General features: G+C 41.3%; 1 protein-coding gene across 1 annotated transcript in view; it reads left to right on the top strand.

Annotated features, from left to right (window-relative positions):
• LOC139688617 (acetylcholine receptor subunit alpha-like) overlaps positions 1-25,342 on the top strand; it is a 500,693-nt gene that overhangs the window by 184,110 nt on the left and 291,241 nt on the right. The gene's annotated exons all lie outside the window — the stretch shown is intronic.

The raw sequence follows: 25,342 nt of genomic DNA, 5'->3' as shown, positions 1-25,342 counted from the left end.
TATATATATATATATATATATATATATATATATATATATATATATACACACATATACATGCATACATAAATATACATATAAACATATATATATATATATACATACATACATACATACATATACATATAAACATATATATACATACATATACATATAAACATATATATACATACATATACATATAAACATATATATATACCTAGATATGTATTACAAATATAATCATAAACACAGCAATCAACCCGAAGGTTGGTTTGGTAGGTGAGTTCATCTAGTACTAAGCGCTATACGGCGTGTGAAATTCACACATTAGAAGGGTAATAAGGGGCGCCAGCTCCTTCTCCTGTGCCGGTTATGGTGTACCAGGAAGAGCTGGTACCCAAAAAATCACATAGCTTGAGTGGAGTAGCAGGTGCTCAGAGAGGCGTGCCCGGGAATCGAACTAAGATTCTGCCTTCAACAGATAAGTGCTATATTACAATACGACCACGTCCACGCTCTTCCTAAAAAATATGAATTAACAGATTTGTTATCTGCTGTCACAGAGCTTCCAATTAGTACCTATTTCATTTTAATGATTTGAATGATCAAAATATTGATTTCAATTACTTATGAACACATGCACTTCCATTGCATAGACCAATCAATTTCGCTCAAGCAAATTTTCTATTGAGACATTAATAAATTATTTTTTTTCAATCGAACCTAAAAATTCTTCTTATGGAGGCAATGGAAAATACACCAAACAGGGATATTTACTGTAAACATCTTTTAAAAACAAGAGCAAAGCTCAGGATGGGGAATCGCTAATGCAGTGAGAAGTGCATATATAGTCCTGTTGATATAATTACCAAATTCATGCGTTACCCGGATATATGAATGCTGTAATTAATTAATTCTGAGGAGGAGATATGCTTTCCGGTTTCCGTTTGCCACAAGGAATTCGAGTCAATACTTTGGTGGTCCGGGGAGAAATTTCAAACAAGCAGCATAAAATTCCACATTTAAACCTTTGCTAATAATATATCAAGCTTTAAATTTTTCTTAAATATAACAAGAACATTTTGAGTTTTATGGCGAGGAAACGGAATTTTTTATTAAATATGACTTTTAGATAATTGCGACTTCCTCACGACGATCATGTGGATGGAAGGTCTTGGGGAGGATATATCGCAGAAATAAATGTAAATAATAATGCAGCTCTTAGGTACTGTTGACTAAGTCATGTCGTTGTTCTGTCAGTACTGAGTCAGACATAATGTGCATCGAGGAATGTTTTAAGGGAATGCCTTGTATCGGTTAAACAAGACGTGGTTGTGCGCTGTTCGTGCGAGGGACACCACACCAGTGCACTCGAATGACCACCGCACACTCCGGAGGGTGTTGGGGGTTGAGACCAAAAAGCGGCTACCCCCGGAAAACAACCACGGTGAAAGAGCTATCCCCAGGAAACATGAAAAACGAATAATTGAAAACAATAAAATTTATTCAATACTTTGATCCACGGAATCAAAAATTATGACTTGTGCACTCCAAGAGGCTGAAATGTATGTCAATCACTGACCTGTGGATTACCTCATTTGAAATCTTTAAAATCCTACTGCGTTCTTAGAGTTACAATTGGAGAATGAAAATGGGTGGAAAATATTTCATTTACTTATTCAATGGATTATAAATAGAGGGTTTTCTTCTTGCAGCATTCCGTTGCCATTAGAAAATCAGAACCCACAGAACTTGGGGATTTAGTACACTGCACACACCTGTAACTAACACAACAGGCAATCGCTTAGACAGCCTAGGGTTCATGTGCACCATTGTGTGGGGGGGGGGGTGGCGCTCCTCGGTTACCGGATGTCTCCTCCCCCCTTCCGCACCGAAGGATGAGCACGAGCGAGGCTTATCCGGGCGCACACTATAGCAACTTAGGATTCAGGTCCAGAGAAGCTACTATGTATATGCAAGAAAATAAATGGAAATAGTCATCAGATGGCCACGATTAAACACATCTGAAGGCCGAATTCATTATCGTGGCAAGTTATCAGTTTTATTCACATATTTTTCATCATTTCTCATTCGGGGTAGGAAATTAGTCGTTTTTATATAATCATCATCTCAGTTTTACCGGGATGAACGAGGATTTTATCCGCTCTTACTTTTAAATGCCAATTTATCGTTGATAAAAGCGTCGCACGTGGTACTTTTCCATCTTTTTTTTTTGACAAATTCGGCAAAATAAGGAAAAAATCCCAGGAGTAAGTGTTAAGCAAGTCTCCCTCTGAATAAGGGTTTTGGAAGGAGACGAAGGGTGTACGTTGAGACTGGAGCGTGCGGATGGGAAGGTTGGACGATGAAGGGCTCCTTCGGAATGGAGGGAAGGCGAATGTGGTGCCGGAAGAGGCCGCTAGAGGGTGCAAGGCGCGCCCTTTGACGGAGTCACGTGATCTATTCGCCGCCGGGGGGTGCCCTTCGTGTGGAGCGCTTCCCTATGGTGCGCCCTGACCAATCGCCGACGCACGCATCGGAGTGGACGGCCGCGGGATTTCATTTAATGATAGATGTACGATTTCGATCGAGGAATACAAGAGCAACCGAGCTATCTCTTCATGCTTTTGCTTTCAAGGTGGAAACGGAGCAGGAATCAACTATTTCTCTAAATCTCGTGAGTTGCTCGAAACTTGATTGTGATTAACAATAGCAACGATCGGTTCTCATTTGGTGTTTTTCATTTGAAAGCGTTTCTTTGCATTTCTCAAACGTTTTCCTCCTCCTCAGCATCACCTCCGAACCTATGTAACACGCAGGATTGTGGAATGTATGGGATCGAGGGTAGATATGGTGTTAAGCTATAAATTACGGCTTGTGGGGAAATTAAATTCATTGCATAAATTAGTGAAAATACATTAAAACAATCCTGCTTTCACCATTTTATCGAGCTCATACAAATGTTTGCTTTAAAACTTCTTCTATATAGAGTATGGAATATTTGTTTAAACTGAGGTTAAAATTTCTGAATGCGTTATGAGATATTTTAGTACCCTGCAAACCACCGATAGGGTGTGTGGCAGAGGGTGGATACATAACAGACTAAATTTGACCCGAATATGACCCCTACCGCGGTCGGACAGTTCAGCTATCCTGATTTTCCAACCGCGTTATTCTACGGATACATTGAGTGAGGTGGCATTGGCGCCGGTAATAAAAGACCACTGCATCAATTTAATTCAAACTATTAAATTGGAGAACTGTTCCCTTCGATTTTTTCGCTCTTTTACGATCAAACTACTGCGAAATGACGAACCGATCCAGGGACTGAAAAAGTGCATTTCCTTCATTCTTGTGCCGAATATGATATCTAAGGCAGACGAAACAACGACTTGACACGCATTCGAACCCATAAATGACGTAAATAAAGGGTATAACCTTTGGAATGGTCAGAACCGTAGTGTAAGTAAGAGGGACAGTGAGTGCGGTGAGGACGTTTGAACACCTGGTGGGAATCCATTCTCGCGATGACCCTTTTCTCGGCCCGTTGGCGACGGGATGGGAAGGGAAGCGGTGATTATTCACGGAGGGGGGCGTGGCAGCTTGTTAAAAAGATCTGAGTTTAAAGGTCAGCCCGCCTCAATGCCATCGATCGATGTTTTTATCTTACAGATCCTCACCAAATGATTTATATTTGGCAGTGCGAATGTTAATTTTGGTCGGCCAGAATACCTGCGTTAATACCGAATATTATTCGCGGTGAAAAAGTCCGTCCCTACTAAGAGGTACATGTAAAAAGATATGCGAAAACAATCTCTGCACTTCCATTGTATTTTATAAATTGTTCTCGGTCTTATTCTACATTCCAGAGATTCTTTCTTTTACTGTTTGTCACTTCAAATTAATGAAATATAATTGTCCTCTCGATAGACATACACATGCCCATGTTTAAGGATTATGAGTTTCAATATTTCTAATTCTTAAAAACTAACACATCTACTCCAACCACCGTAGGACGAAGGGCGAAGGACTAAAGCAGGGAGTTTGGGAATATCAAGCATTATACAAATGTGTCTATTTTTTTAAGTGCTCGTACCGAAACATCTTTTTTGGAAAAACGTAATACAAAGCCGTAAGCATAGTTGGCAGTAGTGTTAGTAAACACTTATTGAACCATGAAAATTTATATTTTAGGGAAATGGAAAGCTCAAACATACAGTTTTAAAATCTTAGGAAAATGTGCTTATGGTTCCTTTACCTATTATGATATTCCTATTGCTCAGAAACACTTCCAACGTAGTTTCTTAAATGAACTCAATACATTTACTTTACTCAGTCTTTCATAGAGTATTCTCTTCAAATCATATCCTGTCTATCTTCAAATTAGAATGATGCCATCAAGAAACATTCAAAATGTGGATTAAGGAGATTCCATGGGATTCAGAGGGACCATGTGTGGTAAAAATGCATAGGTGGAGGGAGTGTTTTAGGCAACATTGTACCGAGAATAATGTAAGACTGTATAGAGAGATAAGTAGCATTGAATCTATACGTTATTCTCTTCAAAGTTCATCGAAGATGCGCCCAACCCAGGAGTCAGTACACTTATTTTCCGGACGAACCCTGTACTATCTAGGAGACGCTTTTTCTTTTAAATGCGATAGTTGGCTTATCGATAGTCGAGATTAGAACTTTTGACAGACTAAGTTAAAGACGTTTTGGCACTCCATGAGTCCAGAATCTGGATGTGTTATGACTCTCATTCGCTAGGAAGGGCACCCTCGAGACGGACCTTAAGCAGTCGGCATTCTCTGCATCAAAGCTTAAGGTTGCCCTCTCTTACGCTGCCGATGACACACGCCATTTAAGCATAAGATCAGAGCGAAGGAATTTGACACAAAAATATTGGCGGGCAAGAAATTAGTCTCAAATAAGCTACTTGGGCCATTTCTTGAGAAATATCAAAGTGCTTGATTAAGAGGATCACTTTTTACCTCGGAGTTAAATGCCAAATTGGTTAATTCGACTGGAATTTTTGTTTATTCTCCCAGTTTATAAACAATCTCAAATATGGTTTGATAGCTCAAATTTTAAATTTTTAGAAGATTAAACTATTCTTAAATTAAAGGGGTTTCAAACGTTTCCTTATGATAAGAACTCTATATTAAAGAGGCTTTTTTCAGGACGGCGTTTTTTTATTTGGCTCATCGTCTTCTCTTACTCTTTCATTACTAAGATAACACTAGATGGCATGTCTCAATAATGCATAGTTCAATTAGCTAAAACATCTCATTTTATTTGTAGACAAACAAAGAAATGATTTTAAACTCTAAGTGAAATATGTTAGAAGGGTATTGGTTTACCCTACTCTATGGCAATAATCATTCTCTTGGTAAAGAGCAGCTTGATTAAGAATAGCATCAAATACAGGGTCGCACCCAAAAGAGGTAGGACTGATTTTCTCTGGCGCGAACGGAGCGATGGACGGGGGTCTGCCTGGCAGGGTAAGGTGGAGGGGGCTCTTAGCAACATACCGACTCCAACCTCAGTCACCTGCGGGCTGTCGTTGAGTGAGGACACCGTTTTTAGTGAAGCAAGTTTTTTGTCCGCGTCGAAAAACAAAATGAATCTGAATTTAGAGCAACGTTATTCCGTGAAGTTCTGTGCGAAACTCGGGAAGACGGCAACTGAGACCCTCGATATGATCAAGCAGGCTTATTGGGACACTGCCTTAAGCCGTTCCTTAGTATTTGAGTGGCACAAGTTGTTTAAAGAGGGTAGGGAGCTCGTTGAAGACGACCATCGCTTCGGACAGCCGTCGACGGCAAGAACCGACACGAATGTGGACAGAGTGAGGACACTGCTGAACACAGACCGACGCTTAACCAGCGAAGAAATTGCAGACCAGTTGGGTCTGTCTGCATCCAACGTCCAACGCATTATTTCACAGGATTTGGCCATGCGCAAGGTGTGCGCCAAGATGGTGCCATGGCGCGCTCGTCGTCAGACAGCTCCTGGCCAAATACGGCGTGCCACGTTGCCGCACCCACCCTATTATCCCGATCTGGCACCACCGGACTTCTTCTTCTTCCCCTGATGAAAAGACAGCTCAAGGGACGACGTTTTGACTCGATAAAGGCCGTTCAAGAGGCTTCCACGAGGGTCATCAACGGCATTCCCAAAGAAAATTTCCAGCGGGCGTAGTGGGAATGGGAGCAACGTTATACTAAGTGTGTAGCAGCTCAAGGAGCATACTTTGAAGATTATTAAGTCGATGTAAGTATATCGTCAATAAAAGTCTTGTAAAAAAATCAGTCCTACCACTTTTGGGTGCGACCCTGTATACTTATAGTTTGCATCTATGACTCTAGTTTACTCGATATTAATAAAGTCAAGATAAAATGTTTAGCTAATTTCTATAATGAAAAAGTGGTGTTTTGAATTCTCTTTTTAGCAGTTCCACATGCGTACTTAGCGGGCAATCAGACCGCTTGACCTCGTGACTCCGCCTCGCGTTGAATTCGAGGCGCGGCTCTTCCGATTGCTCTCAGCGTCTTGATTGCAGTGGTCCGAGATTAGGCGGAGGGCGGCATCCCCTGCGGCCCGCTCTCTTGGGAGGGACGACGTCGTTTCGCGGCCCGCGGGCGCCTCCTACCCTCCCTCCCTCCACGCCCGTGAGCGATTCCTTTCCGAGTGGATTCCGCCAGAATTTCAAAAATATGCAAATTGGATGTAAGATTGGGTGTGGGAGGAGGCCACCCTCCCTCCTCCCCCTCTCCCCTTCCTTCGTTCGACCGACTCACTATGGAGCCCCACTCTGCCCCATTCCGCGTATTTCCACTCCACCATTTAACGTTTGCTGTCGCTGTTTTCATCCTGAATAAATTGACGCAAGCCCTGCGCTTTTAATTGCCTGCTAGTCATTTGGTATGTAAGAATGTTACACAAAGCAGAAACTGAGTCTTCCCTCGCCGACACTGGCCAGACGCGGAAGTGTACCGCCAAGCTGATCCACCTATTTCCTTATTTCCTCGTGCATTGCCCATTAGGGCGCTTCATATGATGTAAATTGGGGTAACGAATATGCTGGATGATCACGGCTATGTCGATGGTAACATATTCGTACGCATAAGGTTTCCTTTTATAGTCCGAGAGTCCCTGTTTTTACTATGCCCTCTCCACCCAAAGGTCACCAGCTGTTCGAGCGTTCGCCATGGGGTTGATGCATTTGCATGGGTAGTAGTTAAGGGGTAGGCGCTCTCTCTGGCGCCAGAGGCATTCGAATGTGGATTCCGTTACAAATGCAATTGCAAATGTACTTTCCGCTCTCCTCTCCACACCCCTCCTGGGCCTTTCCAATCACTCATCCGTCCCCTACATTTGAGATGGTGGTATTAGCAGTCACAGTCAGAAATATGTTCCCCCCACTCCAGTGCGGAAGCAGTTGAACAGATAACATCCAAACTCTAACCTCAACATTATACCTCTTACCAAGAGCATTATGAATGAAAGAACCGCAATATAAAATTGACCTTGGAAGGATATCAAACTCATTCCTTTGCTTGGACTCTTTCCACTTGTCTTGAGACAGGGGTCTGTATTTTTTAGATTGTGTTCGTGCAATCCGTTTATTTTTATCAGGCATTAACTTTCATTTTCCTGAACATTTTCTGATATTTATACTTTTCTATTTGTACGCTATTCAATATAATGTTTATCACGTTTATCTATCTCTTTTTTATGATCACGGGTCACATTCTTCACTCCCAAGATTTATTTCCTAGTCCTCCAATCTATTCCATTCAGTATTAAATCATTCACGCACAGATAGCCTTTCTGTTTTCGTCCTTCCTACATTTTCCTTGTTCCTTAGTGTTACGCACCGAACACTCCCTTTAATTTTTCACTTATTGTTTTCATAAATAGTCCATTGTGCCTCAAGGGGTGTCCAACCTATTTAATACTTCTTTGCCTTTATGCTCTCCTTATATCCCTTCCCTACTTTGTAACTCTGTAACTTCCTTATTCCTCAATTAGAGGGTCCAATACAAGTTCAACATTCTTCTCCTCGCCACCACGTTTCAAAGACTTGGTCTATCACTTTCTCATATAATTATCCAGTGTACGATGCCTCTGATGCGTAAAGCGTCGCATTCTGTAGGGAATCAGAGACGAAATGCTTCCTTGTTTGCGATACATAATAGGTTTTCAGAAAACAGTATCTGATGATAAATTCTGAAATATTAAGTCATCTTCAAAAATGTTTATCTTTTATAACAATTAACACGATAAAGATTAATGGGTCTAAGGTCATAATTCAGAGTTAAACCCAAGTGGGGCATCATCTATTAACAACTGTGGCGCATTAGTGCTCTGTTTATTTTCGTCAACCCTCTGCCAACTTTTCCAATATCATAACCTGTTACCTAGGGGTCATTCCTTTCCATTGAGAAATATATTTTTTTATAGAATCTCTTCCCACGAATGCATATTTTTCTCATTCTGAGGCTGAAGAAAAATTCCAACGTTATCAGCTTAATATGTATATATTAAAGCTGCCCTCATCGGATTAAAAGTTTGATATGGTGGAATGGGTTGTGCGTTCCGATGACCCCCAGACCTGTGCTGGCGGCGGCGTCTGTTCCTCAGTGAGGCGGCTGCAATGGCGTCTGACCCCAATGGGGCGGCCAGTAAGTGATGGTGTCACGTTAAAAACACTATTGGGGAAGGCTACGAGAAACCACCGCAATTAACATACCAACAAAAATTATCATGGTCATCACAGAGATTTTGAGTCCTGGCAACGATGGAGCTCGCCCCAATCAGCCGTCTGTCGTGCCCGGCAGCGGGGGAGGCAAGGCTTCCCCGGTCGTCATCCCACGAAACCCTTGCAAGAGAAAACCGGCAGCAGCAGGACAGAAGACGCAGGAGAAGAAGGCCAAGTTAGTTAGAATAGGAACGTGGAATGTTTGGACAATGATGAAGACAGGGAAATTGGAGAATGTTAAGCGAGAGATGGGAAGGGGAAATATAGATATTTTAGGTCTATGCGAGGTGAGATGGAAAGATAGCGGGGATTACTGGAGTGATAAGTATAGAATAATATACAGCGACAGGGAAGAGAGCCAACGAGGGGTTCCCATTGCATTAAATGAAGAGGTAGGAAGAAGCGTAGTCAACATAGAGCAGGTAAAGGATAGAATACTACTGGTGGAGATAAAAGCAGAACCGACGAACTTAGTTATTATTCAGGTATACATGCCGCCGAGCAACCATAAGGAAGAAGAGGTCGATAAGATATACGATCAGTTAGAGGACATGATCGCGTGTGTTCCAGCAGGGAAACATTTGATAGTGATGGGGGACATGAATGCGACGGTAGGCGAAGGAAGAGATGGTGATGAGGTGGGCGACTACGGTTTAGGCACGAGGAATGACCGCGGGGAGAAAGCAGTTGAGTTCTGCAGGAGACAGGGGCTAGTCATCACCAACACTTGGTTTAGACACCACAAAAGACGCAGGTATACATGGAAAATGCCAGGTGACTCAGAAAGGTATCAGCAAGATTATATTCTGGTTAGACACAGGATTAGGAAAAGTGTGATAAATTCGCACAGCTTCCCGGGAGCGGATGCGTACTCTGACCACAATTTACTTGTTTTGAAATATAGCGTCCGTTTCAAAAAGATAAGGCTGGGACGGCGGGTCAGAAAATGGAATGTAGAAGAATTAAATGGTTTGAAAAGGAAGGCATACAAGCAGGCGGTAGAGGAAATCATGTAGGATGGTAAAGAGCTAAGTGCTATCGAAGAAAAATGGGAAAGTTTCATGAAAGGGTTGTCTAAAGCCGCAAAACACGTTATTGGAACCGTTAACGCTAAAATGACTAGGAAACCATGGTTCACGGATGCGATGATTACCAAAATGGATGAGCGGAAAAATGGAAGAATGTAAATAGAGAATTAGGCAAAATGAAGTAAAAAGAGTTCAACAATAAACTGAGGCGGGCAATTAATAAAGGATGGTGGAAGACGCAGTGCGAGGATATGGAAAGTCTGCGGAGGAAGGGTGAAATCGGTGCGCTGTCCAGCAAAGGCAAATCTTTATCGGGAAGTAAGAAAGGGAGATCTATGCTAACAGTTAGAGATAAGCCGGGTAAGATATTAGTTGACACAGGAAATATCCAGGAGAGATGCGAGGAATATATAGAAGAACTGTATACTAAAGAACTTAGACCACAAAGTTAGGCATAGGAAATAAGCATGACGTAGAGGAAGATAGCTTAGGGCCAGGCATTCTCGACGATGAGATAGAAAGGGCATTAAGGAAGATGAAACTAAATAAGGCCGCGGGGGTGGATAACATTCCAGCGGAACTACTGAAATGTTTAGGAAAATGTGGGAGGAAGATCCTATATGAGCTGATTCGTAGTATCGATGAGGAAGAAATCTGGCCTGAAGACTTTGTGAGATCAGTTTTAGTTCCTATTCCGAAAAAGGTAAAGGCTACATCATGTAAGGACTACAGGACAATATATTGGATATCCCACGTAGATGAAGTTGTTCTCATGATAATTAACAAAAGGATAGAGAGAAGGGCAAATAATGACTTATGGGATGATCAGTTAGGTTTAGGAAGGGGAGAGGTACGCGTGATGCCATTACAGTAATGAGATTATTTATCGAGAGGAATATAAAAAACAACCAGGAGGTGTTTGCCTGTTTCGTAGATTTCGAAAAGGCGGTTTATAGGGTGAAGTGGGAAAAACTAATCAGTATATAGTATTGCAGGAAATAGGAATACATTGGAGGGAAAGGAGGCTAATACGCAACCTGTACATGTCTCAGACTGCTCAGGTGCGGGTGGGGAACGGGGAGTCCGGTTGGGCAGTGTTAGGAAGAGGTGTAAGGCAGGGTTGCCCATTATCACCGTTGCTGTTCAACCTGTATGTAGAGGAAATTATTAAAGAGGCATGGGAAGAACTCGAGGTAGGAATGAAAGTGGGCGGGGAATTCGTAAAATCAGGTAGGTTTTCTTTGTTATCAAGCCTAACCAAAATTTTATGGATCACACAAATTAATGAAAAGAAAAATGCCCTTTAATGAAAAAGAGGCAAATATTTTTTCATATGCAATTTCGGTCGTCGATGCATCAAAGACTACACGGACTCACGATATTGGTTGCGTCAATGCGAGGGGGTTTCCCAGGGGTTTTTTTGGAAGACGAAGCTTAGGTTGCATTGATCGTTGGACACTTTTGGCCCTCACTCCGCATGAGGCGGCCGGCCCTTGAAATTCTGGTGTCGCACGTGGAGTTGAGACACTATGGGAGAACGAGTGGCGCGCGACAGGAAGGCGGCATCATTTCTCAGGAGGTGACCTGAACTGGTGCCGAATGGTGCCAGCAGCAAATATTGCAGTCTTTTGAATGGAGTTGGAAACTAGGAGACTTCACCAACGATTGAAATGCACCGGGGAAAAGGGAAATGGAAAATTACGGTTTGATTCCATCATCAAGCATTGATCTATTCCGGGAATGAAAAATATTCCAAGTAAGTAGTGACAGAATATACAAAATAGATTAATTAAGGGAAGTAATAGATTTCATTCGATTTCATTTGATGAATATAATTTTGAAAATGCATACGGTTAATATGAATACGACGATACTGAATCCGAAAGGAATTTGCTTGCTTACAAAATAAAAATGCGATGCACTTTGCCAGTTAAAATCGTTAAAAAATATTATAGAAGTGATCTTCAATCTCTTAACTATGGGGTTTAACATTTTATTTTTCATCAATTTTTCTTAACAGGATGAGATCATGAAAATAATCTTCTCTCTATCTAAAATGTACATAACCGCTTCAATTCAATGCTGCTTCACCCTATAATCTTAAGAAAGTACATTGAAATGAAAAGTAGTGCAGTGATTTAAGTGATTGAGGCGAATGCCTCGGTCTCATCGCCCGTGGAGCCCTAATTATTTGGTGATGGCAAAAAGAATTTGAAGGATCCTCAGGAAAGAGTCAGATTTCACACAAATCGTGAATTTCCGCCCCCATTCAAGAATATCCCACCTCCAGGAATGCATTATTGTGACGACATGTGATTCCCAAAATAAGTGGCTAATCGCAAATGAATTCGCTGAGCAATTATTCACATATCATCCGTACGGTCAAGGTACGCCACAGAAATGCTTAAGTGAGCAAAACATTTTTGACTCCAGCCTTGGGGGGATACAAAGAGGCATTTTAAGTCTCCGAGAAAACAGCCACCCGTACACGAGACACAATAGGGTTAGTACTTGGCGTGGCCCCGCCGTGATCTCGATGGGCTGATTAGTGGAGGGCCGAGAATGCGAAGGCGGCAGAGGCGACGGAGGGGTGGGAAAAATGTGAAGAGCAAGCCCGAGGGTTGAGGGAGAGGTTGGGTGAGGATTTCATCGCGTGGGGAGGAGGAGAAAGAGAGACTGTGATTGGTGGTCCGGAAGAAGTACTCATAAAGGGTGTGAAGGTTGCTTATTTTGCATGGATGAAATTGATAACAACCTCACAGTCGTAAAAATTGCCTGAAACTATTAAATTATGTAAAGAAAAGAACTTTATGGAAAAAATATAAAGGAAAACACCTGAAATTTTGATAAGGTTCTCAGAGATCTTTTTCCTTATCCTTTCCAACTGCAAAACCACCGCCAATCTACTCTCCAAATGCCCAAATGAAACATTTAAACGAACGGCATACATTTTAAATACTCTTAAATCCAGCAGGTCCCTTTTTAAATCCACTCCTAATCCCAAGATCCCTCCGACTCCATGCCATCGGATTAGATGCAAAACTTACGCCATCCTTGTAACAAACTCTCTTCCGCAACAACACCGTCTTAAATATCTCCCGACGTCTAACATGCATTGGAAAAAATCTCATATACCCCCTACAATGTACCCTCTGCTCAGCAACGAGGATGATGGCCAATGCACCACGTCCATCAATATTAGAACCAACAACCAGAGTGTATCCCATAACCAACCCATTTCATCTGCCACCTTCCCAGGAACCAGACACGAAGTTACCTACTGTGAAAGTTTAACATTTGATTCAGAGTACCCAGATTCCTTCCTCATAGGTACTATGAATCAGCCCATATAGCCTCTTCCCCCCACATTTCCCTAGCATTTCAGTAGTTCCGCTGGAATATTATCCACCCTCGCGGCCTTATTTAGTTTCATCTCCCTTAATGCCCTTTCTATCTCATTGTCTAGTATGCCTGGACCTAAGCTATCTTCCTCTACGTCATGTTCCTTTTCAATGTCTAACTTTATTGGTCTAAGTCCTTTACTATACAGTTCTTCTATATATTCCTTCCATCTCTCTTGGATCTTTCCTGCGTCAACTATTACCTTACCCGCCTTATCTCTAACTGTTAGCATAGCTCTTCCTTTCTTACTTCCCGATAAAGATTTAACTTTGCTGCACAGCGCAACGATTTCACCCTTCCCCTGCAAACTTTCCATGCCCTCTCACTGCGTCTTCCACCATCCTTTATTAATTGTCCGCCTCAGTTTATTGTTTAACTCTTTTTACTTCATTTTGCCTAACTCTGTACTTACATTCTTTCATTTTCTCATCTCATCCATCTATGTAATCATGTCATCCGTGATCCATGGTTTCCTAGTCCTTTTCGCGTTAACGGTTCCAATGGTGTCTTTTATGGCTTTAGACAACCCTTTCTTGATACTTTCCCATTTTTCTTCGATAGTACTTAGCTCTTTACCATCCTCCATGATTTCCTCTACCTCCTTCATTTTCAAACCATGTAATGCTTCTACATTCCATTTTCTGACCCGCCACCCCTGCCTTATCTTTTTGAAACGGACGCTAAATTTTATAACTACTAACCCCCAGCCACAAACCCTAGTGGTGGCTTGCAGGATACTGAAATATGAAAAATATAAATATCAAGAGAAAAACTTGATCCGCGACTCGAGGCTCGAGAAATATGTCCCCGATGAAAGTGTTTTGCTCATCCACTTGCATTTTGGTCTTGGCAGATTTCCTTTCTCCGGCCTAATTTGACATCGCTTTGTCGCCAATCTCAAAGTCATGTAACCCACTTCACTTTTAAATATCCTTCGCCCTCGGGAACGACGCCCACGGGGTCTCTCGCTATTCGAGAGCCACCCCTTACTCACTCTCGGGCAAGGGGGCTCTGGGTATCCGGGTGGGGTATGGCCCGTTGCCAGCCGCGAGATTCCGCCCCTGGAGCCGTCCAAGGGCCCCTCACGTCGCGGACGCCGGGATGGAGGGGGAAGGGTAGATTGGGGGATGCTGCCGCGCCATTTGTTGGGAGCACCTTGGATCTCTTTTGCGAACAGCCATTGTTGGCCATTGTGTCATTCTAAAAAGAAAATGCACTCTGCTCCGTTCATTCATCCTTTCAAATCAAGCCGCTGGATGAGTTTTAAGAGGATAACTCCGTAGGCATCGTTGAGAAGATATTGGTGAAAGAGAATATTTAACAATACACTAGGCAGTATTATTATTGATAGATGATACAAAATTAGAATTTTTTAATTCATAGTCATTTTCGACATTTGTACAAATTAAAACAATTTGATAAACGCTTAGACAAAATGCAGAGAAGTAATAAGTTAAATCAAAATCAGTTAAAGTTAAGAGGATAAATGAAAGAGTAAAACCCATAAACAGCACAAAAACTAGCTGGATCATCCGTATTGTGTGACGAAAACTTTTTCAATTCACGCCTTGCCCTCGAGGTTTTAATTCAAAACTCTTGACAGCAAGTGTCGTTTATTGGAGACAAATACTTCTGACTACTCGCTCCTTTCTGTCAATTGAATATGCCCACGTCCTCCACCGGAGGGCGTGGACGCGCCAACCCCCTGCAACATCTTGCGTCCCGCTAGCCCTGGTGAGGGAATTGGAAAGGCTCTTCCCCAGCCAACTGGTCACTTACTCGGAAGGAGGCACGCGTGTCATCTCTGGTTTGCCACGGAATTTGGTGCGCATTGCAGTGTGGTTGGTGCCACCTGGTTAATTGTTCCTTCTCGTTACAGTGGGAATTGAATTTGGTCCAGCAAGGGGCTAGGAACTTTAAACCTGACCAACTAGTGGATTAATTAAAATAACACTTCTATTGCCAAGGCGTCCTTGAGTGAATTGGAAACCCAATTGGGCTAGCCCCATTACTGAATACCTCCATATCCGATTTCAGTGAAAAAACCGCTCCGAAATGACTTATGATTGCTTCTCTATTTTGCCTCTGATAAAGTATTGATGACGAAGAAATATTAGCCAATGGTTTGATTAGATGAATTTTTCTCCCATTTTTGAGAGGGAGTACAGAGACAGTTTGTGAGGAAGGGCTATAGAAATATTGGTTTCATTACATGAACGGCAAATTGGTTCTGACAATAATTGATAGTGTTACATAAAAGTGCAAACCATTAACTGAACAAAAATTTTTTGGTGTTAATTTCTATTTAAAAAATGAAAAAAAAGTTGAAGGAGTAATTCATTGATCGATGTTTTCAATGAAACCACCGCAGCGAAGCGAAATTTGTTACGTAAAAATTATTACAATCTGATGCACAGATTATGCAAAAATATTGCATTGATAGGAGATCGTATTGCTGGCGTAATGATGAACCCCATCCCCTGATCTCCAATTGTGAGTTATGAGTAAAAGATAAAAGTAGTTCGCAATCCCAGCGAAATAGTTTTGAAGATGTACTCTTCTCTCTCCTCGTCAATAGAATATTCCTCTTTCAGTATTGTCGGGTGATACTCCTTCTTTCTGAATAGAATTTCTACAACACTCTCTCCTTACAATCAGCTGTGTATCACATTCCATAGCTGTGACTTTAGGGGCAGAGATCATGATTTGCATGCCCATGAAATAGACGAATTTCCCCTTCTAACTTTTCAATTCTGCATCACCTGTCTGGTTATGGTAGCCAACTTTCGTATATGTGGCTTTTATTTCCTTTAATTAATTTATTTTTCCTTTACAAATAACTAATTTATTAGGTGAATTAACCCCTGTTTTGAATTGTCTTCTTTCAGTATGTATAAAAATTTGCACGTCGTTTGTTAGTTTTTTACTGAATATTTTTCCCTTTTCCCTCCCTCTCCCTTGTTCTCCCTTATCCCTTACTCACCCCACCTGGTGCTTGCGCCCCCTGCCACGCAAATCTTTGGTGAATCGCGGGGTATTTATGTTGATGTCGATAATCTAATATCTACAGTAAGAATTTTACTTTTACTGAATTGAATTAACATTTTCTTTATTTGGTATTAACTTATAGTGAATGGAATTGAGAGGTTTGTCACTGTCATTAGGTTAATTTCATTTGCCATGGACAAGGCTTTTCTGCACTTAATAATATTCTTCACATCTTTTTGCCTCTTTTTTCTAGTTTTATTTTTTCCCTACCATAGGTCTTTTAGCGTGTTCTATCTCTCTGGGGCAAGTTATTTTTTCTGTTCAATGGCTACTTTAGCACGCATATTCATCGGCTTAAATTTTTGTCCCAAAACCCATTCTTCATAGTTTAAAATCTTTATTTTTTACTGACATAACACCCTGAAAGCCGCCGCTAGGGTGTATGGTAGGCGGGGATTACACACCAGATTATTTTTGACCCAAATTAATTTTCCCTCCTGGCGCGGTCGGAAAACTGTAATTCTGATCCATTATCTTTTGTGGAAAAAATGAAATCTTAAATCTATTTGTTCAACACTCAATTTCTCTAATTTCATTGGCATGATCTCTCTTACCGTAGTACGATGGGGGTGAGAGTACATTGTAAACATCATTGTTAAAGTGGCGTCCTTTCAATTTATTCATGACATTAAATCTGTAATTTAACCTTCGCTCCGTGAGTGTTCCCAGCCTAGCTGCTCTAACATTTTGGATACGCTAACAAGTCTATCATTACAACATATCACAAATCTAGCTCCCCTACGCTGCATGCGATTCAATTCAGCAATCAATCTTCGTGAGGATCCCACATACTACCACCAATACATTTGTTCTCGGGTGGTAACATGAGGTGACAAAAAATAGTTAATACAAATTCGTATCATTTATTGATGGAATTAACTATATTTTCCGATACATGAACAACATACTCTCAAACAAAAGCATCAAGTTTTTTTCAGCCTAGTAACAAATGTCCCAACCTTACTTTGGAAAGGCTGTGCGAAACTTTTTGGTAAAGCATTCCAATCTTCAATTCCGCAATTAAAATAGGAATATTTTTCGGTAATAGAAAAACCTGAAAACTATGCTCCCCTAGAGCTATTCCAACCTCCAGGAAATATCTTTCCTCGCAGCATCTCCAATGTGAGATTGGTGGCGCATGCAGCGTGCGACCTTTCTCCTTGATCCCAGCCAAATGTTTTCGACAATTCAATAACAATTTTCTTATTCATAAAATTTCCCGTTACAAATCTTACAGGTAGTCCCTCTACTTTGTGCATTTTCTCAATTTCTCCGGCAACAGAAAGATCTGTAACCTATTAATCTGAAATAGGCCCAAAGGAAGTTTTTCAACACGATATCCTTTGTTTCAGTTGAACTTTTCAAAACGTTTTCATCACAAAATGTAGACTTCCAATTAAATTCGCCTTAAAAACCTGGTCTCAAATGATTTTCTGTGTTGCTGGTTTTTTTGCCAATATTGCAGATGTCTATCTAATCTACACAGCATCATACTCTACGCAAATGTTCCTTGCCCTTGAACCTATGTTACTTCGAGTAACTCGTAGTAGTTGCCGCTTCGTGAGAATCGCTTTCTTAAAATAATCTAACCTAGACACCCGGGTACATATATATATATATATATATATATATATATATATATATATATATATATATATATAACACACAATTATATATATATATATATATAACACACAATTATATATATATATATAACACACAATTATATATATATATATATATATATATATATATATATATATATATATATATATATATATATATATATATAACACTTAGCACTAGTGGACACAGACAAAAACACAGAAACACACAAAAAAGAGACTCACTATTTTTCGAATTTTCGGTGGTCGTTACCACCTTTATCAAGGAAGAGAGGGACAGAACTTTGACTTGCGAGGTCTTGATCAATGCTTTGTAGGTTGAAGCCTGGGTCTCGTATGTTGCAATAGTTGCGGTGAGCTTGTTGTTCTATTTTCCGATTTTGTGTCAATTCCACCCCCTCCCTCTCCCTTTCCCCTCCCCAACCATTCCTCTCACCCCTCCTTCGCCTTCCGTTCTCCTCTTCCCCTGGCCCCCTTCCCTTTCTCTCGCACCCCTCACCCCAACAATTCCAGCAGTCATTACTTCTATATCTTCAGATGAAGACGGATTGTTTCCGTCGAAATATCAAGAAAATACGTGTGAGTGTTCTCCTTTTTTTGTGTTTCTATATTGTGTGTTACTGTGTATTGTACTATATATATATATATATATATATATATATATATATATATATATATATTCAATATGGAACAATCTTCGGCGACGCACAAATATGTAAAAACACAGATGTAGATTTTTAGACCATAGAGACACAATGAAAGGACACTCACAATATGTTATTTAACATTTCAATGGCTCGGCCGTCGTCTTCAGAAAACGGCGACTGAAGACGCAACACTTTTTGAAAGTCTCGCGGACGTGAATAGTAAGTCTCTTTTTTGTGTGTTTCTGTGTTTTTGTCTGTGTCCAGTAGTACAAAGTGTTATACATTATATATATATATATATATATATATATATATATATATATATATATATATAATATTATATTACAAATATTATATATATATAAATAATATTTGGACTGCACTAATAAAAACACAAATAAGAAGGCCTCGGAGAAGGCCGAAAAAATTACAATGTGAGTGTTCTTCTACTCACTAAGTGTTACTATTTTATTTGTTTTATTGTGCCGTCCAAATATTATGCTGCTCGTGTGAGTGTTTCTGAATAATCGATATATATATATATATATATATACATACCTGTACCTAATTATATATATCAATATATATAATTAGGTAATCTAACGGTTAAGGTACATTTTTGGATGGACAAAGCCACTAACTAAATATTTTGTGACTCCTAAAAAACACCATCCAGCTACCGACTCTATATCAAGTCCCTCCTCATCTCTGAGTACTTTCTTCCTCCCTTCATAGCGTAAAACAACCCTATCCTGTTCCTTCCCTTTCCTCGTTTGCCTAGCATTCTCCCCTCTAATACAGTTTTCAACATCCCGCTGCCGATCAATACGCTCCACATTCACGGTTCCTGCCTCCCTAGGATTTCTTCCAACATCCCCTTATTTAGTTTCATCTTCCTTAATGCCCTTTCTATCTCATCGTCGAGGATGCCTGGACCTAAGCTATCTTCCTCTGCGTCATGTTCCTTTTCTACGTATAACTTTATTGTTCTAAGTTCTTTACTATACAATTCTTCTATATATTCCTTCCATCTCTCTTGGATCTTTCCTGTATCAGCTGTTATCTTACCCGCCTTATCTTTAATTGTTAGCAAAGATCTTCCTTTCTTACTTCCCGATAAAGATTTAACTCTGCTGTACAGCGCACGAGCAAATGTCCACTTGGTCATAGAAAAAAAAATGTTAAACCAGAAAAAAAAATTTATAATTACCATAAAGCAGACTTTGAAACTTTTGCCAATCAATTGAACTCTTCACTATCGTAGTTCAAAACCTGCTTACGCCATGCCAACTTGGAAGAAACTTGGACATAATTTGTCAATATTATGCAAAAAGGAATGAAAGATTTCATGCCTATAAAATACGTTAAAGCAAATCGCGACCCCAGGTGGTACAATAAAGGCATCAGAAAAGCCCTTCGAAAGCAGAGAATGCTACACTCTAGGGTAAAGAGGGCAGGCGTGAACACATTATCCCCTGAGGATAAACAATAATGGGACACATATAGATCCTCTAAAATTGAAACCAAAACACAATTACGTAGCACCTCACTGGAATTTAAACGCAAAGTGCTTTGCGAACACTTGGACACTGACCTCAAAGGTTTCTGGTCATATGTTAGGGAAGTAAATTTTTATTTATTTTATTTATTTATTTATCGACTTAATTGGGCGAGGTTGGGACTATTAGTCCCTTCTTCCACCTAACCCTACAATACAGACATTTGACGACAATCACATACAACCAAGCCCTAGATGGAGGGAAATCCACCTAGGTGGGAATCGAACCCACGATCTCTGGGTTGGTAGGCGAGGACGTTACCCCCCCGCCACCGAGGCCGGCGGTAAATGGGAGTAAACAAACCATGGCTTGCTTAAGGGATGGTACCAATATAATCCATACAGACAGTGAGGGTAAAGCTAACATCCTAAATTCATTCTTCCAAAGCGTTTTCTCGAATGATGTTGCCACCGCATATCTCCAAGAAATAATACATACTTCACCCATGGAAAAAATAACAGTGGACCAAAAAGGAATTCTATAATTGCTTTATAAGATTAAACCCAACAAATCCCCGGGTCCCGAAAATATACCAGCTCTGGTGATAAAACATTTAGCTCCAAACATTGCCCCGTACCTTGAATTTATGTTTAACAAATCCCTCACAGAGTGCAAAGTACCTATGATTTGGAAAACCGCGCAAATAACACCTTTTTTTAAAAGTGGTGACAGGGAGGATTCCAGTAATTAAAGACCTATATCTCTCACTTCTATCTGTTGCAAAATCTTAGAGCACATAACTGTCAGTTCAATAATGAGGCACCTGGACAATATTAACTTTTTAATTGACAATCAACACGGATTCAGGAAAACCCGCTGATGCGAAACCCAATTAGGATAGTAGTGATGTTTCAATTTCTTGCTTGTTGTGTCCTGGCTTCCGTGTTGTAGGATGTCTTTCGTGCTGCATCATGGGGTTCAGTTTTTTAGTTGTTTTGCGGTATATGTGTTTGCATGAGTATTGGATGAAGGGATTTTTGCATGAGTGTGTGCGCTGCTGTGGGTGTAATTTTCCGTGTTGTTTTTTTGCATGTGGTATTTTTCTTTTTTACGGTTGGTGACCTAACACCCCCCGCCACACGCCCTTGCGGCGGCTTGCGGGGTATTATGTAGATGATGTAGATTAGGATTATTCACACATGATTTACTTTTATCTGGTGAGAGAGGTAGGCAAGTGGATGCGATCTTCTTAGATTTTCAAAAGGCATTTGATAAGGTTCCACATGGTAAACTAATTCATAAATTAAAGGCTGCGGGTGTAAAAAAGGGCGCAATAAATTGGGTTACAATTTTTCTTTCAGAGCGGGAACAGAGGGTAGTCCTTGATGGTGCTAGTTCCGACAGCGTTCAATTCACGTCGGGGGTACCTCAGGGAAGTGTAATCGGGCCGTTGCTTTTCTTGATTTTTGTTAACGATTTGAACCGCGAAGTGAAAAGTAAAATTAGGATATTCGCGGATGACGCGGTGATCTATCGCGAGATATCTGGGGATGAGAATTGTATTATTCTAGGGCAGCATTTAGATTGCATTACTAAATGGTGCTGTAACTGGGGATTGACACTAAATTATAATAAATGTTCAGTGGTAAATTTCTTTAAAAGAACAACGGGATTTGCTTACAAATTAGCTGGAGGTGACCTAGCAGTAGTTGATACGGTAAAATACCTAGGTGTCACATTCACAAAAGACTTAACTTGGGGGACTCAAATACGTGAAGTCTGCGGTCAAGCATATAAAAAATTGGGATTCATTAGACGCATTGTCGGCAAAAGTGACTCGAAGGTCAAGGAACGTTGTTACCACGCTCTTGTAAGGCCCAATTTAGAATACGCATGCAGCGTGTGGGATCCGAGTGAAAAAGTTCTCATTCGGGAAATTGAGAAGTTTCAACGCCGGGCAGCCCGTTTTGTAAAAAATTCCTACGATAAAACGCAAAGCGTCACCGAAATGCTCATGGATTTGGGGTGGGAATCATTGGAAGAGAGAGAATTCAATGCAAGATTGAAATTATTAAATAAATTCAGATCCGCATGTTTCAGCACAGAAGTCTCGCTAATTATTCGTACTCCTACATACATTGGTCGCTTGGATCATGCATATGAAATTCGGGAAATATATGCCAGAACTAGCCGACTCAAGGATTCCTTCTTCCCACGGACAATACGGGATAGCAGCTGCAGAGTTATAGATAGCAAAAATTCCACTTGCCACCCTCAGCGTCTAAAAAATAATTAGTTCTACTTAAATGCATGCTCTTCCACTAACCTTATGTGTTTTGTTATAATGATCCATTCTTTCCGAATGACCTCATTCGTGTTCTGTTCATCTGTTTTTAAGTCTCCCTTTCAGTCCCTCGTCCCTCTCCGCGGGGGGAAATTCCTGCTACCTGAAACGTTGGGTCGCATTCCCTGCCTTTTACAGACTCTTTGGGGGGTAGAGCGTTTTGTTGTGCATTTTCATGTGGTAGTGATGTTTCAATTTCTTGCTTGTTGTGTCCTGGCTTCCGTGTTGTAGGATGGCTTTCGTGCTGCATCATGGGGTGCAGTTTTTTAGTTCTTTTGCGGTATATGTGTTTGCATGAGTATTGGATGAAGGGATTTTTGCATGAGTGTGTACGCTGCTGTGGGTGTAATTTTCCGTGTTGTTTTTTTGCATGTGGTATTTTTCCTTTTTACGGTTGGTGACCTAACACCCCCCGCCACACGCCCTTGCGGCGGCTTGCGGGGTATTATGTAGGTGTAGATGATTGAATGTGTTTAAATGTACTTAAACTGACGGAAAGACTCCACCGTAGGCCTCTTTACGCATGATATGAATATCGTCATCAGTATGACACACGTAGAATTAAGTGAATAATTCATGCATTTTGAAATAATTTATTCGCAAATATTAGTCAATTTCCGGGCTGTCGTTGGCAAGGGAAGGCTATTCCGTATTCATCTTACGTGACAAGTGAGAGTGGAGAAGGGCCATGCTCCCTCCGAGGAGACTTGGCGGAACCCGCACGGAGCTGGTCCCATTGCAAGTGTGAGACTGCTCGAAAAGGGATCGACCCCCTCCCCACAACCGCACCCCTCCTTGGCCCCCTTTCATTCGATAGCAGAACATATCTCAGAGCAGTAGCGCCACCCCCCCGGCGTCTTGGAATGCCTTGCTCTTTCCTCTTTTCTCTGACATCCGGCATTATATACCCAAATATTGAATTTCCACATAATCTCGTGGATTGACACCTGCCTGGTAAGCGAACTGCGGGCGCCTGTATCCTTTTTCCTCGGCTAAGTGATGTTATTGGTTTTCAAAGGATTTTGCTCGGTGAGCGGTGATGCCTGTGCTTGCACGTGCCGGCCCAGTTGATGGAAGTGCTCCCAGCCGTGTGCGAGTGGAATGCCTTCTGCCTCTCGCCAGATGTTCGCCACTCCCGAGCTTGAATCGAGGGCGAGTGCACGTGGACCTGTCATCATCTATAGGCGGGTCATGTTCGTGCATAAGATTTCCCTTGTTTCCCTGGCCATTTTAATCACCATGGGGCCCCACCCTGCTCCATTGATTCAGGAATTCCCCTCGGGGGACGTCGGACTGACGCCACGGCGAAGAACAATCGCGTTCTACCATTTCAGGCCTTTGTATGCAATTATAATAGTATGCAATTTTGGTAGATGTAGGCATTTTATGGTAGACGGTTTATTTGTTCCCTAAAAACCCGAATGTACTTATGAGACACCTATTGGCCGGGAATCAACAACCGCGTAAATACTCGATTCAATCCGCCAATCGTTCTGGCATTTGGAAGAGTCCATTCATCGCGCCATGGTACGAGGAAGTCAATGCCTCGAGGAAGCGAGCAAGGATCGGACATTTGTGTGTTTTGCTAGTCCTATGCAACGAAACTGTAAAAAGACGAATCGCTCGACTTTGCAGAATGTGCGGAAATAATGCGGAAAGCAAAGGTTTGAGTTTGGGCTCCTCTTTTATTCATTAACTGTCAACATTTCTTGCACCGCTTTTCAACTACTTTGTTTTCTCAACAGTGCAAGTTTTTGCTACCAAAAGATAAGTGAAGTCTTTTCGGACTGGTTCAAGCTTCTCCCGGAAGGTAAAACATCAAGGTAACTCGGAGCCATCCCGTCTTTTAAAGCGAAGAGCCGACGGAATTCGTTCGCCAAAGGATTTAGAGAAGGCGCGATTCCAATACTGATTGCCGGGACGCACCTGACGCGGTTGCAATTCCTATTATTTTTTTCGATAAATTAATTTCGGTGACAAAAATCGGTTACGATCAAGTTCAGAAAATTATTCTCATATCACTCTGATGGTGAATCAAAGCCAAAGGGCTATTCGATGTCAATTGAAGTGCGGGTTAGATTCTGTTTATGCAGTGAAAACGTAGAAGTATAATCAATGCAACAATTTCAGAGTGTAAAAATCATTCGCCTTGACTGGGATTCGAACCCAGATCCCTCAATATCCGGTCGCGTGCTTTAGCTAGTTAAGCTAACGAGGTGTCATTTTAAACTTTGAAATTTTGGGGTACTGTTGCGGCATCTCCCGCAGTTTCTGTCGAAGTATGTGTTTTGATCTTTGACCGTGTTGGATCATTCTCATAGGTGGCATATGCTTTGCAGTGAAAGCACACCAGGGGTATCAAGATGAGAGACTATCGAATAAAACTCGAGCAGAACGAAATGGGAATCGAGAGAGAGAAAGAGAGAGAGGGAGTGCTTAGAGGAGTGGACTCGAGCTACACCGAAGGGAGCGGCGAGCGATTGATGGGAACCAGGCTCGCTTCGTCGCGCGCATGCCAGGATTCACGGCGGCATGTGATGGCCCAAAGAGGGCTAAAGCGGTTCTTTCCCCTGAAGGGAACGCCAGAGCTATTCATTCCTTTTGTGCCGGGAGACTCGAGAGTGCCTGAATAGGAAGATGGCAACTCTAGCGTAAGATTAGAGAGGAGTTCTAAAATAAAAAATACGGACGATTCGTGAGAAAGGATTTGGTTATTTAAAAGATCCATCGAAATTCATGGAACTTGATCATTACAGAGAGACGGAAATCTCTTAAACACGGTTACCATTTACTTACCAATGGAATCGTTTACAAGGTTGGACTCCGAATTCTGGCATTCAAAAAGTAAAGACGCGGCAATATTCCTGGAATAATTTTCACCCTCTTTTACGTGGGGTTTCCTTTCATAGCCAAAACTATGGTGTAATAGGAAATGAATTTGACAGTAAAGATGACAGACAGATGCTAATAACCGATTGCCATGCATATATTTTTGTCGAT

This window comes from Hetaerina americana, unplaced genomic scaffold (genome assembly GCF_022747635.1).
Source record: "Hetaerina americana unplaced genomic scaffold, ioHetAmer1.1.p SCAF_21, whole genome shotgun sequence".
Taxonomy (NCBI): domain Eukaryota; kingdom Metazoa; phylum Arthropoda; class Insecta; order Odonata; family Calopterygidae; genus Hetaerina; species Hetaerina americana.
The sequence above is the reverse complement of the archived record's forward strand: the minus strand, read 5'-3'. Positions and strand labels throughout refer to the sequence as shown.